Here is a 14,206-nt window from a genome sequence, read left to right on the forward strand (position 1 = left end):
ACTTTAATTGTGGAATATGCCCGGAATTCCGGACTTCCGGAATCGTCGATAGTGGACAATATATTCAAAGAATGTTTGATTGGCAATCAGTGATCTAGATCTGCGATTAGAAGTAATTTGGTGACCATTTCAATAGTTTTTAGCCTCTGAGGTATTACGATTGTACCGATTTATATGGGAAATTCCAGTGTATCCTTACTAACACCCCTATAACTCCGGAGGCAAGAGTCAGAACCGAATGAAATTCAGCAGCAGTCAATGGCATTACTGTATCTTTCATTTGAAATCAAGTTTGTAAAAATCGGTAGAGAATTCGTTGGGGAATGGGTGTGATATTAGCTTAGGAACTTGGCGGGTTCCCCGGGGGCGTCATGAACCGTCATAGGTGGCCAATGTGGTCAAAGCTACTTTGATTGATCATTAGTGATCCAGACCCGCAAACTAGAGTAATGTTACTTCAATTTTAATATGTTTTACATCATTTGAACATCATGGTGGTACCAGTTTATATGGGAATTTGCTGTGTGACCGCACTCTTCAACCCGTAACTCCGGAACCGGAAGTCGGATCAACTAAAAATTCAATAGCAGCTTATGGGAGCGTTATACCTTTCAGATGAAACTAAGTTTGCGAAAATCGGTTCAGCCATCTCTGAGAAAATTGTGTGAGTTTAAATGACACACACACATACACACACACATACACACACACATACATACACACACACAGACATTTGCCGATCTCGACGAACTGAATCGAATGGTGTATGACACTCGGCCCTCCGGGCCTCGGTTAAAAAGTCGATTTTTACAGTGATTGCATAGCCTTTCTTTATATGAGAAAGGCAATAAGATCATAGATGATGCAAGTTGTGAATATCTGATCGTAGATTTCAGAAAATTTCATCAGCCCACCACCAGATTGATTCTCTGGTTTTTACAGGGAAGCAGAGAAGAGGAAATGCTTTTTCACTTCCAACAGCTTCTGGGCATGTCGATTTTTCGCCCTATTTAACATTTAACATTCCTATGAACATCGACAAGTTTGCGCCTGCGCACAAAATTTTTTCTCCTCGAACACCTAACCCGAGCGAACGATGTGCAAACTTAGGTTTAAACATTGTCTACGTACACCGGGTGCGTATACAAGAAAGATAAACACAAATCAAAACATGATGAGTGAGTGAAAGAGCAAGCTAGTGTCAGGAACCTGTGTGTACGAACACCACCGCGTACGTACATCGGTTGTGCAGGCAAACACATGTACGTGCTTTTGTACGCATTGGCGTGTTCGAGTTTGCACACGAATTGCGAGTATAAGATGAGCACAGAACTAGAGCGTTTGGTGTTCATGGTGTTCTAAGTTCATTTGGGGAGAGTTATTCGTCTCTCGTCTCGGAATAAAACAGTCTCTAATCCATATGTGAAAGGAGATCGAAAGCGGGCTATTTGGCATAAAGTCATTTGGTATAAGGTGATTTGGCATAATGGACGTTTAGCGAACATTTGACATAATTCTGAGAAAATATCATTTTGCAGGATATTTGGCATAATTTTGCTAAGTTATCTCACTGGAGGGCATTTGGCATAACAGACGAGTGGGTGGTTTATTAGCGAATAAGGTTAAACCTGCACTATGCAATAATAATAATGTGTTGTTTTACATTACCTGATTTTGATTATATTTCGAGTGAATACATTTTAAAACACATTTTGCCTTCTTTTAAATATGAGCAGTTATTTTTAGTTACATTTTTTAAATTCTTGTCTTTGTTCCTTTTTGCAATTATGGACCCGTAGGAAGCGGCGGCCCCTCGCAAGCAAACCTTTGATCCACTCGTTGGCCCGGATTACTCAAACATAGAGGCTGTGAATTAGTTTAAGACCACCGGAGCGACAGCGATGTCGGACAGCACGCGACTTGATGCAACATGGTGCAGCCACTTTTGTTTGTTACTTATTGATTTAAACTAATTAATTTTGGCCCGTCGGCAATATCGCGGCTCAAAATTATACCAAATGACAACCTTACTTCTTGCAAAATCTAAAATTATGTCTGTTTCCTGTAGATACAAAAAATGCTAATAACCTCCAGTGTTATCTCTTCTCAAAATTATGCAAATGACCATTATCCCAAATAACAGTTATGCCAAATGTTCTTTATACTATATGACCTTATGCCTCATGCTAAATGACTGGTAGATGGTAGCACATTTCGAGTTTCTCAACAACTGCTGCCATGGGAATCAGGATGATTTGAAATTTTTAACAAATGCTAATCACATGAGTCTACAGACAACTACGCTATGTCGGCCTCCACGTGAGTGGTGTAAGTGAGAAGTATAAGCTAAAATGGGAGACGTGAGAAGTTTTCGATGAGAGCTGCAAAGTGAGTGATGAGAGCTGAGAAGGGGGGCCCTGTAGCCACAGTCACCTTACCTGGCTACTAGAAGGAAATTTTCTTCTAGTCACTAGGTGACGTGGCTGAGAAGATAGAACTCGTGATTAATGAAAGGTGAGATGATATGCGAAACGTCGCCTATATCACGGCGATGAGAAGTGTGATGTGGAGAGTGAAATGTAAGAAGTGAAGAATAAATGGTGTGACGTGAGATGAGCAGTAAGAGCTGGGATGGATAGAAGTGAGAAATCAGTGAACACTGAAAAATTAAAAATGAAAGATGAGATTTGAGAAGTGAGAGATGATATTTTATAACTTATGAGAGGTTAGGAGTACCAGTATATTACCCAACTTCCACGGTTCGGGCCGAATAGACGAAAAATTGAAACATTTACTGATAATGATTCATGTAGATATAATACAGACCAGACCAGTTCTTGCAGAACATTTCGGGATTTTGATTTTTGAGTATAAAAATAATTATTTCGTCTAAGCCCTCGGTATGATATTGCACCTTGATGTGGTCCGGGGGCTTTTCCACTATAGCAGTATTACAGTGATAGTATAACAGAAACATGGGATAATGTGTCCACGCGAAGTTACATACACACTAGCACACGCGACAAAAACGTCAATATACAAACGCTCGAGTCCTTCGCGATCATCCACGCACAACGACACCCATGGTCTCGCAAACAGGATAACACCCCGGTAACTAAGTGAGCGGTTTAGCACTTATAAATTCTCAAACGCGGTCTCAAGAGTGAACCTCCAAATACCCGTGTTCGCACGATCATGAATCGGTTTCGTTCGGAAACCTCTTATTCTTGGCCCTAGTAGCATAAGTCCAATGCCTTCAGGTGGACCAATCAAAAAGATTATGCTTATATCCACTAAACTACACGTTCCACGGCTATATAAAAATTCAATTTATACACACGAAGTCACATACACGTGACAAACAAACAAACATACAAATGCTTGAGCCCTTCGCGATCATCCACGCAACCTACATACGCGCTCTCGCAGACATGATAACATCCCGGTGATAATATGAACGTCTCATCTTATAAACTTATAAACATTTAAAGACCGCTCAAGCGTGAACTTACCGTCCCCGCACTCGCGCGATCATGAATCGGTCACGTCCAGAAGTCTCTATCCTCGATTCCAGAAGTCTAGGTCCATGCCTTCAATTGAATCAATTAAAAAGAAAGCTCTCATATCCACTGGACAACACGTTCCATGGCGACATGACTGGGAACTCTAGTGATATGGAAGAACTCAATTTCTTCTAGAATCTGAACAGTACACGAAAAATTAAGCATCAGATTCAAGGTCTAGAACCCACACGAATATGCGAAATAATTTATACACGTGAAGTTATATAAACGCTTGCACACGCGACCTACAAACGCACACGCGATCGAACACGTTAACGTACAAATGCTCGAGCACTTTGCGATGATACACGCGATCACGAAGTCCCTACGCCCGCACATATCTGAACCGCGTACAATGCAAATCACATTCAGAATCACGGCCCGCTACAATTGGCCTAAAGCAGTGTTTTAGTGGGTGCCGTTGCCTATCTCGTTTGCAATTGTAGTTTGTGATTCTGACGGGGAGCACTTCCGAGAACCTAGCTCTACAGCTCCAGTAGGACAACTCTCGAAAAAAAAAAATTATTTCATCTAACGAATTTAATGCTTGTAAATATAGAGAACAATGATCCTTCTTATTTCATTTTATATTTTTGATTACGCAGTCTTGGATATATATTTCCTTGTATCTCATTCCGCCTAGCTCAGCAGAGCCCCGACAACCAATTCATATGGAGAAAGTGCCTTTCAAGCTCGCAATTATTTAACTTAAAAATGCACGGGAGCTTTCTTGCTGCTACCCGCAAATCTTCTGGCTACTTGAAGTGAAACTAATGTTCCTTGTGGAAACTCCTCAAAACGTCAAATGATGTTCTGTTTGGATAAGTACAATGGAACACTTTCACAAGTTTGGTTTGCATGCTCCTAGCAAATTTAAAGTTTTTTATGGAACTACTGCATAGAGGCAAAGTACAATATTTTAAGTGCCATATTTTAACGAACAAATATCAATTAGAGTATGTTCAACGTTCGAGAATTCATGAACCTTTGATGTTACTCCAATCCACAAAAGAATATGAAAATACTCCGGATAGTAAACCACCGAAAATCGAGAGTGGCGCTTAAGCCACTGAGTATTGCTTTGGAACGTAATAATTTTCACTCTATAAAAAAACCCTAAATTGAATCCATTAAGAATAAAATTTGAAACACATTTGAGGACTCTTTCGTACACATTGAAACAATTGAAAACTATCAGTGCAACGATTGTGTATTTCCAACTCGAAAACCAATCTTGAAACCGACAAAGCAAAAAAAACTTCAACCTGCCTTAGCTGCCACGGCAAAACCGGAATCCGATTTACGAATGACCTGGTTCTACCGCCCCAAATGATGAACCCAGCGACCCGAAACGTGCAGTCACCGTTGCGACAGCTGAACAAAAAGAAAGAAAAGAAGAAGAAGGACGGATCCGAAAGAAAACGGAGTGACAAGATTTGATCATTTGCCGGAAGGTTTTCTCGCAAGACGTTCTGGCAGCTGGCAAGCCAAAAAAAAGGAAAAGAAAAACTAAAAAAAAGACAGGAAACTTTGTCCGCTCGCTGATGTCGTTTCTTATAAAATTTTCATCACAAATTTCCTCCGCCTTTTCTCCCGTGCCAGACGTAAGCCGCTCTTTTGCAGATCCGATTCCGGCTGCACACAGGTATAGCAATAGAAATAAAAATAGGAGGCTATGGAAACAATCCACCGATCGATAGCTTTACCGGCTGTCATTGGTTGGTTGCTTGCTAGGGTGGAATCAAGACCGGTTCGGGTAAAAGGCGAAATCCTGAATCCGTCGTAACCGTGGAGCCGTCACTTCTGCCAGTACGCCAGCACCTTTTCGCATGGATCTTGCTGTCGGATATATAGTTTTCTCACAATTCTGTCTTCGTTTCAACGAGTTCTTCACTTGAAAAAAGTCGTGCATATTCAGGCCAGTTTCGTCCTATCTTAGCCTTCATCGTCATCATCATCATCACCATCACCATCGCTATCATCGTCGTCGTCGTTGTCATGTTATTCTTTTCAAACTAATTAAAATTTTGATTAAATCCCAAACTTTTCGTTCACACGCAACGGCACTCTCGTCGGAGGTCATAAAAGATACGGCGCGGAGGACGGGGGTCAGGTTAATCGTTCTAGTCCCTAGCTTCTTAGGAAAATGAAGCCGGTCAATTAAGAAGCAATTCTCGTAGTTACAGGAAGAAAAAATCCGGTCATCTTTGACATGATTTTTATCGCGATATCATAACATAACATAGCAAAGTTATGCTGACAGTCACGATATCTATGAATCATGAATACAATTGGTCGGTGTTAAGTCAGACCGGACTAAGTGACAAAATATTCATTTCGAGAAAAATGAGTTTAAAGTTTGCATCCTTTACATTATGATTGGAAATTATTTTTTGCCATAATTCTTGTTTATTGTTACATATTTCAAATCTGGCAGAAATCGAATGTAGCTGACTAAATTCTTTATCCAGTGCTATCATTATCTCATTTTTTGATGTTTTGCGACTTAGTCCGGTCTGACTTAACACCGACCAATTCAGCTCACGTTATTTATCAAGCAACAATAGAACAATGAGCAAAGTATGCTGAACTGTGCCAACACTGAAGAAGTCGGCAAGATGTCGACTTAATAAATACTAGAAAAACTCTAGAAAGAGAACTGCGGAGACTCCATTTTGGATTGATTGGATTCGCGTTTAGCTGTCAAAAAACGAATCCAATCGAACATGGCCTATCCTTATAACATTGGACGTGTTGCCATACAATGCCGGGGCATACGTTGCCAAAAATGCTGTTTTTCTATCCGCAGTTCTCTTAAAATTAAAAGGAAAAGCATCTCTTCTTTTATTATTATTTTTTTAAAGTATGCTAATTTATAAACCAGATCATAACAATAAGTGCCAAAATGACATGCGCGTACCATATTTATAGATTCGCACAATTTTGACCCTTGACATCAAAAAGCGGCTATCAATTGAAACACCGATTTCAAAAGATAGGAAAATCAATTCTTTTAGTAATTTAGTAATATATTAGTGAGCATGTGTCTGTTCAGAAAGTGCAATCTAGTCATGATGTTCGTAAACGGAAGGTTAGAAATATTTCACTTCCATTCAATCGAAATTTTGAAAGGTCCACCCCCAGCAATATTTCAACGTTAGAAAAAATCTACTTCAAAAACCAATCAAATCCGCCCTTCTCGATAAAGAAATGTTGACTTTCTGTTTCGAAAAACTTTTGCAGTCGGGTCTCGGAGTACAGCACCCGTTCCTGTAGGGCTAGTGTTAGGACTGACCTACTGACAAAAAGAATTCTTTCAGACAAGATTATCCTCCTTAGGACATATTTTGATATGGTTTTGTCTTGCAGAAACTTTTTTTCTTCTCTTCACCGCAAAGAAGCTACAAAGTTGCCTTTGGCGAGACCGAATTCGGCTCGAAGAGAATTATGTAAATGCAATTAATTAGGGTCGGCCACAGCAGACTGTGTCTGTTTTTGGATTTACAAGGAGAAATCGGCTCCTACCTACCAATCGACTGACAATCGTATATGTATGCGATAAATTGATTCAAATAATACCTCAAACGCAAACATTCGTTATTGGTCGCATCACATACAGACTGTTCTCGCCCCCCGGCCACGAACCGGCCTAAGCGGATTGTCGGATGTGGTCAATCGGTGGGAGACACCGGATGATGGAAGCAACGAGAAGACGTGGTTTGCGATTGATTGTCTTCACCTCTCTGATCGTAGTAGGCCGGCATGGCACGGCTGGGAACCACAAATAGACAAATGGAAATCGCCTTTATCGCAGTAGACCACACGCACGCATCTGTCGAACCAGCGTCCATCTGGCGGTGTGTGTGTGTGTGTGTGGAGTGGGGATCATAGTAGTCGCTCTGCCGTTGACAGTGGGACGGATTCAGGATCCGGTTGTTAGGATTATTGCTGCAGGCATGTTCTCCGGTGGTTCGTCTCTGATGAGGGAGGGGGATGACAGACGGACGCTTTGGTACAATGAAGCGATAATGATAGACATTAGGTCCTTCCGTTCTGAAATCCCCATTATCAGAGCAAAGCTTGGATTTTAATCGCATTCGTTTGACGCCTTTTGGTGCTTTCGGTGTTTCTCGACCACACACACACACACTTACCGGGAAGCGAGTGTAGGGGTGGGGGGGGGGGGGGGTTGGTCGATGGTCAATAATTTATCACCGATGCGTGTAATCCTGGTGTATGATTTATTTACCCTCTTTGTTTCGGTTAATGGTGCAGGCGGGAATTGGAAAGGGATTCGAATTAAAATAATTCTCGTTTATCGGCTTTTGAACACTATTTTCAATTAACCCAACGTGCTCAGAAGCAATTTCGGATATGTAACATGATACGTTTATAGTAATAATCACAAAACAGTTTTGTTGGGATATAGAGAATGGAAACAATAATTTAAAAATAACGTTATCGAAATTCAGGAAATTATGAATCCATATTTATTTTTAAAATTCGAACGAAACATGCTTTCCACATAAATCTGTCATTGTTTATGTTTTCTCGAATGGCGTCTATGAGAGCTTGTTAAACGGCGGGTGGGTGAATTTGTTCATCTACGCTTATGTGTTATCGAGTAGGCGAGTGAGGTCTCCACTGTTCGGAGTAGTACAATTAATTGGCGCAGCCGACCGGACTTCTAAATGCTTCAGGTTCGAGAACCCTGTCTCAGACTGATGCTTTCTCGTATTTTCACTTATACTTACTTAGTCTGTTAAAATACATTTAAGCTTTCAATATAGGGATCTGTTCCAAAATATCAGCCGCGACAAGCGCGTCAGTTTTGGACGGCTGATAACTTCTGTTGTACTCAATGAAATAACTAGATTTTTGCATTATCTGATCGAAAATATGCACCCCCAACGTAAAATTTACTCCGTGAAATCAATGATATGATACTTGGGAGTAGTACATCATACTCAACGTGCAACCTAAAGAGAGTAAGATTATAGTATGATCAATAACGTAGATGGCCATGCCCATGCAGGTCAAGTTTGGGATGGGAAGGGATGTTAGTTCAACACTTGTGACTATTATGACCGAGGCATTCTCTGTATCATACACAAGTGTCGCAGGATAGGATTGGTGTTAGTAGGTGCGAAAATGAATCAAAATATATCTTGATAGATATTATAATTTGGCTAAGTACTCACGCGCTTTGTCTTTTCATTTTAGATCAAAGTTTTCAGGTGTGCGACTCCAGTAGAAATATGAATGCCGTTCGAATAGGCATTCTAATAATTATTCTTCCGCGGGGCCTCGTGGAATATAATAGAGGTATCTATTCATCTATAGACAATTTGAACCTAGCAATATGTACAAAAGTCGCTCACAATCAATTTCCGAGAATTCGAAACGAGCAACTCCGAACAGCATTGCTTCTTATCAACACCTCAATGATCATTTACAAAGTTTGCAGTGCAAAACAAGCGTACAAAAAGTATAAAAGTTATCCCAAATGAATGTGAATAAATTCACTGCGAAATGTTGATGACAAGTTGGCATCACCACTCTCCCTATCAAACACGTTTCCATGATTGGATTAAATACCAAATTGCAAACAGCATGTTTATTGTGCGTAATACATTTAATAAAAACAAGGACTCTTGATCCATCGGCGGCCCGGAAGAAGAATGGATGGGAGAAGATCAATACTGACAAAGATTGGTTCAAACTCGAAAGAGTGACGCAGAGTACTGCACTGGATGATTTTGAAGCAAGGACCAGGAGTGCGATTTTTAGGAAAGCAAAAGTAGTACAAAGCTAGTGTCAGACCTTCACGAGACCTCAAGAAGTGACTTTTGCAGGTATTCGTCAATGCACATTTGTCGGTAGACGGTTCCAGACTTAATAAAAAAGTGGCTCATTTTAACACGTCTACAGATCGCTTGCCACACAAAAAACTTTTTGGGCATTTTGACAGCTTCATCTTAGGCCAATTCAATCAATTTCCTACATAAAAGTTTGCTTTTTTTAAATGCGGGTTTTCAACCAAAACTTTGAAAGTTATACCTTGGCGTCGAAGATTCGGTATATTAATATATGCTGTTACTTAGTGTAGAATCGGACTTCATCCTTTACAATCGCCAGAAGAAACCTAAAACGTTGGTACACAGTCGGGAATAGCGAATCAGAAAAGGTGACTGTATGTCAATGATTCACTCAATACAGAATGGATAAAGCCTATGATGCAAAACCTTAAGATCCGTCCAGGTTAAGTCTTAGGTATGGAGCAGCACCTTGCCCTAGGAACTCCTAGCATGTTGTGAGTTAGGGCATTGCAAAAAAAACTTTTTTTTTGAATTCTCAAAGGCCCCCCCCCTCTCATATTGTGACAAATGTCAAAGTAAGCTCAGATGCCAAATTTCACATCATTTGGACAATTTTAAACCCCCGCCCACTTCGCTTGAAATTTTTTGAAATTGGTACTATGGGAAAATATGGAGGAAAAATACATTAAATGCTCTAACTTTTGAAGTAGCAATCAGAAAATTACAATTTATACCTCTTTTGAAAGGAAATAATCTAAGTATTTGAAGATATATTTGTTTCTTGAAAAATACGGGAAAGTGGGGTGCTGGGTCATTTTGGCCCCAAAATCCCCTATTTTTAATGATTTTTCTGCTCCGTGATGCAAAACATACATATTTTGTAGTTTTTCTAATGTGAAAAAATCTCAGAAATCGAACGGAACCCTTTTGACCTTAGTTCGAATACGAGAAGTTGGGGTTATAGGGCTTTTTGTCAGTCATATTAAATTTTATCATTTTCTCATGCATATATCTCTATTATTCTTCAATCAATTTTCATAAAATGTAACTTATTGAACGTGTAAAATTCTGAGGAAAAAAACAAAAATAAAAACGTTAAAGGTAAAATTCAAAAACATCAAACTTTTTGATATTTACTCTACAAATCTCATTTTTATCATTATTTGTTCTAATACCTCAACTTCCCCTATTTTTCCAGGAATGGTACTTTTCTCATGTGATTCCTAAGCATATTTTACACTAAAAGTAGTAAATTAAATAAGAATTTTGTTGTTAAATGGAGTTAATATGTGCGATTTTATGATAAAAATGTGAAATCGACACTATATGTCAGATAATTTGATGTTCCTGAATTTTACCGGTAACGAATCTATTTTTGTTATAATCCTAAGGATTTTCCACGTTCAACAAGGTATAGTTTATGAAAATTGAATGAAGAATAATAGAGATATATTCACGAGAAAATGATGAAGGTTAATATTAATGTCAAAAGGCCATTTAACCCCAACTTCTCGTATTCGGACTAAGATTAAAAGGGTTCCATTCGATTTCTGAGATTTTTTTACATTAGAAAAACAACAAAATATGTATGATTTTCATCACGGAGCAGAAAAATCATTAAAAAATAGGGGATTTTGGGGCCAAAATGATCCAGTACCCCACTTTCCCGTATTTTTCTAGAAACAAATATATCTCCATTCAAATACTAAGATTATTTCCTTCCAAAAGAGGTATAAATTTTAATTTTCTGATTTCTACTTCAAAAGTTATAGCATTTAATGTATTTTTCCTCCATATTTTCCGATAGTACCAATTTCAAAAAATTTCAAGCGAAGTGGGCGGGGGTCTAAAATTGTCCAAATGATGTGAAATTTGGCATCTGAGCTTACTTTGACATTTGTCACAATATGAGAGGGGGGGCCTTTGAGAATTCAAAAAAAAATTTTTTTTTTTGCAATGCCCTATTGTGAGTCGCCTATTACAACATGGGGGCAGGTTCCCAGTGGTTATATTCTTGGCTGAAATAGTGCAAAAAGAAGCTCGCCGGACACCACACGGCTTCGAACATCTTTGTGTTGAACGAAACACGAAAATGTTAACTACAAACACTTCACTTTATGTAAGAAAATATTGAAAGTTTGACTGATTAGTGTTTCGCATTCAGCTTGTCAGTAGCTAACGACAACTTAGTGCTGGTTAGACAAGTCTAAACCAGCACCAAATTAGCGCCGGTTAGACACAAAAATCCAAAATGTCACACGTCTTGTGTGATGCGTCAGTTGTACGCGCAAAATTTCATGTTTGCTGATAAGGAATACTGAACCGAAATCGTCTTTTCGGATGCAGCCCTAATGCCGGGTACTATGCAAATGGCTGTTATGATCAGGATCCCGTAAAATTTATTTCATGAGGATATTTTAAATATCGCCATACAAAGAATTGAGAAATGTCCCATTTTAGACGTGAAACTCCCAACAATTTGAATCAGACTTCCAATGATCATCGACAAGTTTGTACCTGTGTACAATATTTCGTGCACGCGTTTAACCTCAAACCTGCTTCGTTTCGATGTACAGGTTCGCCTCGAACATCGAACCCATGCGAACGATGTACAAACTCTAGTTCAAACATCCGTGTAGGTACACCGGATGCGCACATAGGAGAACGATTCGCAACAATGCAAAAAGAGTCAACGCTAGTGATGATGAGAGTGAGAAAAAGAAAACTGGTGCCACGTACCTGTGCGTTTTCCTGGTCTGCGCACACCGTGTACGTACATGATGTTCGGTTGTGCAGGCGAACATGTACACCTGTTTTGGTATGAAATAGCGTGTTCGAGTTCGTACACAAAATGTGGGTTCAATATGAGCACAGAACCAGACCGAACGTTGTGTACAATGTTCGTTTCGGAAGACTGATTTGAATCATGATTATTTAATAAAGTGATTATTTTTCTTTTACAGTTTGTTAAGGTTCAAAGAACTTTCGGTGAACGTCTATACGAAATGAACGCTTGATAGTATGCGTTGGAAAAAATGCGTTCAACTTTGTCACTGGTTTATACATATAAATATTTATATGGATATTTTAGACTTTAATGAATGCTTTATATGGTAAATCGGTGGCAAAGCTGTATAAATTTTTCCTACGCATACTACCAAGGACTCAATTCTAACACATGCTCAAATAAAGTAACTTGAGCCTTAAAGGTTTTTTAAGATCGAACTGGGGACAAAGCTGAGCACATTTTTTTTCTGCGAAGACTACCAAAGCTTCTATTCTTATACACGCTCAATCAAAGTTTCTTCAACCTTAACCTAAATCTGTTCACTAGATTTACCACAAAAAAATGTCTCCCATTGGACAACCCTTGATCCCTATTCCCACCAACAGTCTCTGCTGCAAATTTGAGCTGAATAGGACAAGTCTAGCCGCCGATTTACAGTTTTCGACAAAGTTGTAGATAATAAAAATATCTGATAAACTGATCCATACAGTGCCACCTAGCGGTGAATATGCAACTTATTGTGCTTTATCCATGGAAATTGTCGAAAAATCTCATACATACTTCGAACACGTTGGTCCGGTAGCTAGACTTGTCCGATTTGGTTCAAATTTGGTGCATAGCCTCCTAGTGGAAATAGAAATCGACTCAGGGGTGAGCCGACTGAGTTTTCCAAAATTCTTTTTTTTTTTCAGAGCAGTTTACTGTCCACCATCTGCGAAAACGCAAATGCACGTGTGCCGTGAAACGATAATCCATTCCCAACTTCCTTATATTTGCTTTGAATAGTACGTCCACCGCATATTTAACAATACAAAGTGAAATGCCTTACACGTTTAGAAGATCCGAAGCGTTTGTATGTATAGTATACGAACTGATAAAACGTGAAGAATCACATATTCTACTGGAATGTTACACAGAGAGGTTTTAAATATGGTACCTATTATTATCCCGGAATTGTGCTTGTTATTTGTTTGGTACTAGGAATTCGCTACTAACGGGTGTTCAATAAAAATAATAAAAATGAGAATGTTTTCAATACCTTTCTGTAATCAAAGCAAAGAGCGTAATTTTTTTTTCTCGCCAAGATAATTGCTCTCTGGACTTCCTAGAAATAGGTGGCATGTTTCTTATCGCTCGGGTGCTGTCAGTTGAAACTACGAGGGCGTCGAAACAGCTAGCACTCCGCAAGCGTGTTGTATGGTTTTACGGAACGCATGGTCATCGTGGAAAAAAAGTTTACGGTACGTGAGTACAGTTTACCGGACTCTTGCATCCCTGAGCGTGGAGCGGAAGGCCGGTAGCGGCCGTCCGGCGAAGATAATGACGAAAAAGAAGAAAAAGCTTTTCGACAACAAGGAAGGAACGAGTTTGCGTGACGCCGGCTGCCTCCATACCTTGATTCACCGAATCCGCAAGATGAAGGACATCATCTGTCGGAGTTAGACTCGGTCCCCCGAGTACACGTACGAGTAGATAGCGATCGTGAAATCGCAGTGCCGGTGGATGACGAAGAACTACCGCGGGACGTCGTTCGTGCTGGACGACGGAAGTTACTTTCCGCTCTCGAAGACCTACATTCCCGGAAATGACAGCTACTATTCTAGCGACAAGTCGGCCATGCCCCCCGAAGTAAAATATAAGTTTAAGCATAGATTTAAAAAAAAAACGTTATGCTGTACATCGTCATATCGGACAGAGGGATTTCAAAGCCATGGTTCAAACCGAGCGGTCTGGCCATCAATTAACAAGTGTATCAGGAGGAGTGTCTTGAGAAAAATCTTCTGCCGTTCTTAAAGGAGCATCATGCGGATTGGAAG

The 14,206-nt window shown here is 39.7% G+C and overlaps 1 protein-coding gene across 13 annotated transcripts in view; it reads left to right on the top strand.

The window, feature by feature from the left end:
* Positions 1 to 14,206, top strand: part of LOC131677187 (serine-rich adhesin for platelets) — a 945,885-nt gene that overhangs the window by 537,027 nt on the left and 394,652 nt on the right. The gene's annotated exons all lie outside the window — the stretch shown is intronic.

The sequence above is a fragment of the Topomyia yanbarensis genome, chromosome 1 (genome assembly GCF_030247195.1).
Source record: "Topomyia yanbarensis strain Yona2022 chromosome 1, ASM3024719v1, whole genome shotgun sequence".
Classification (NCBI taxonomy): Eukaryota; Metazoa; Arthropoda; class Insecta; order Diptera; family Culicidae; genus Topomyia; species Topomyia yanbarensis.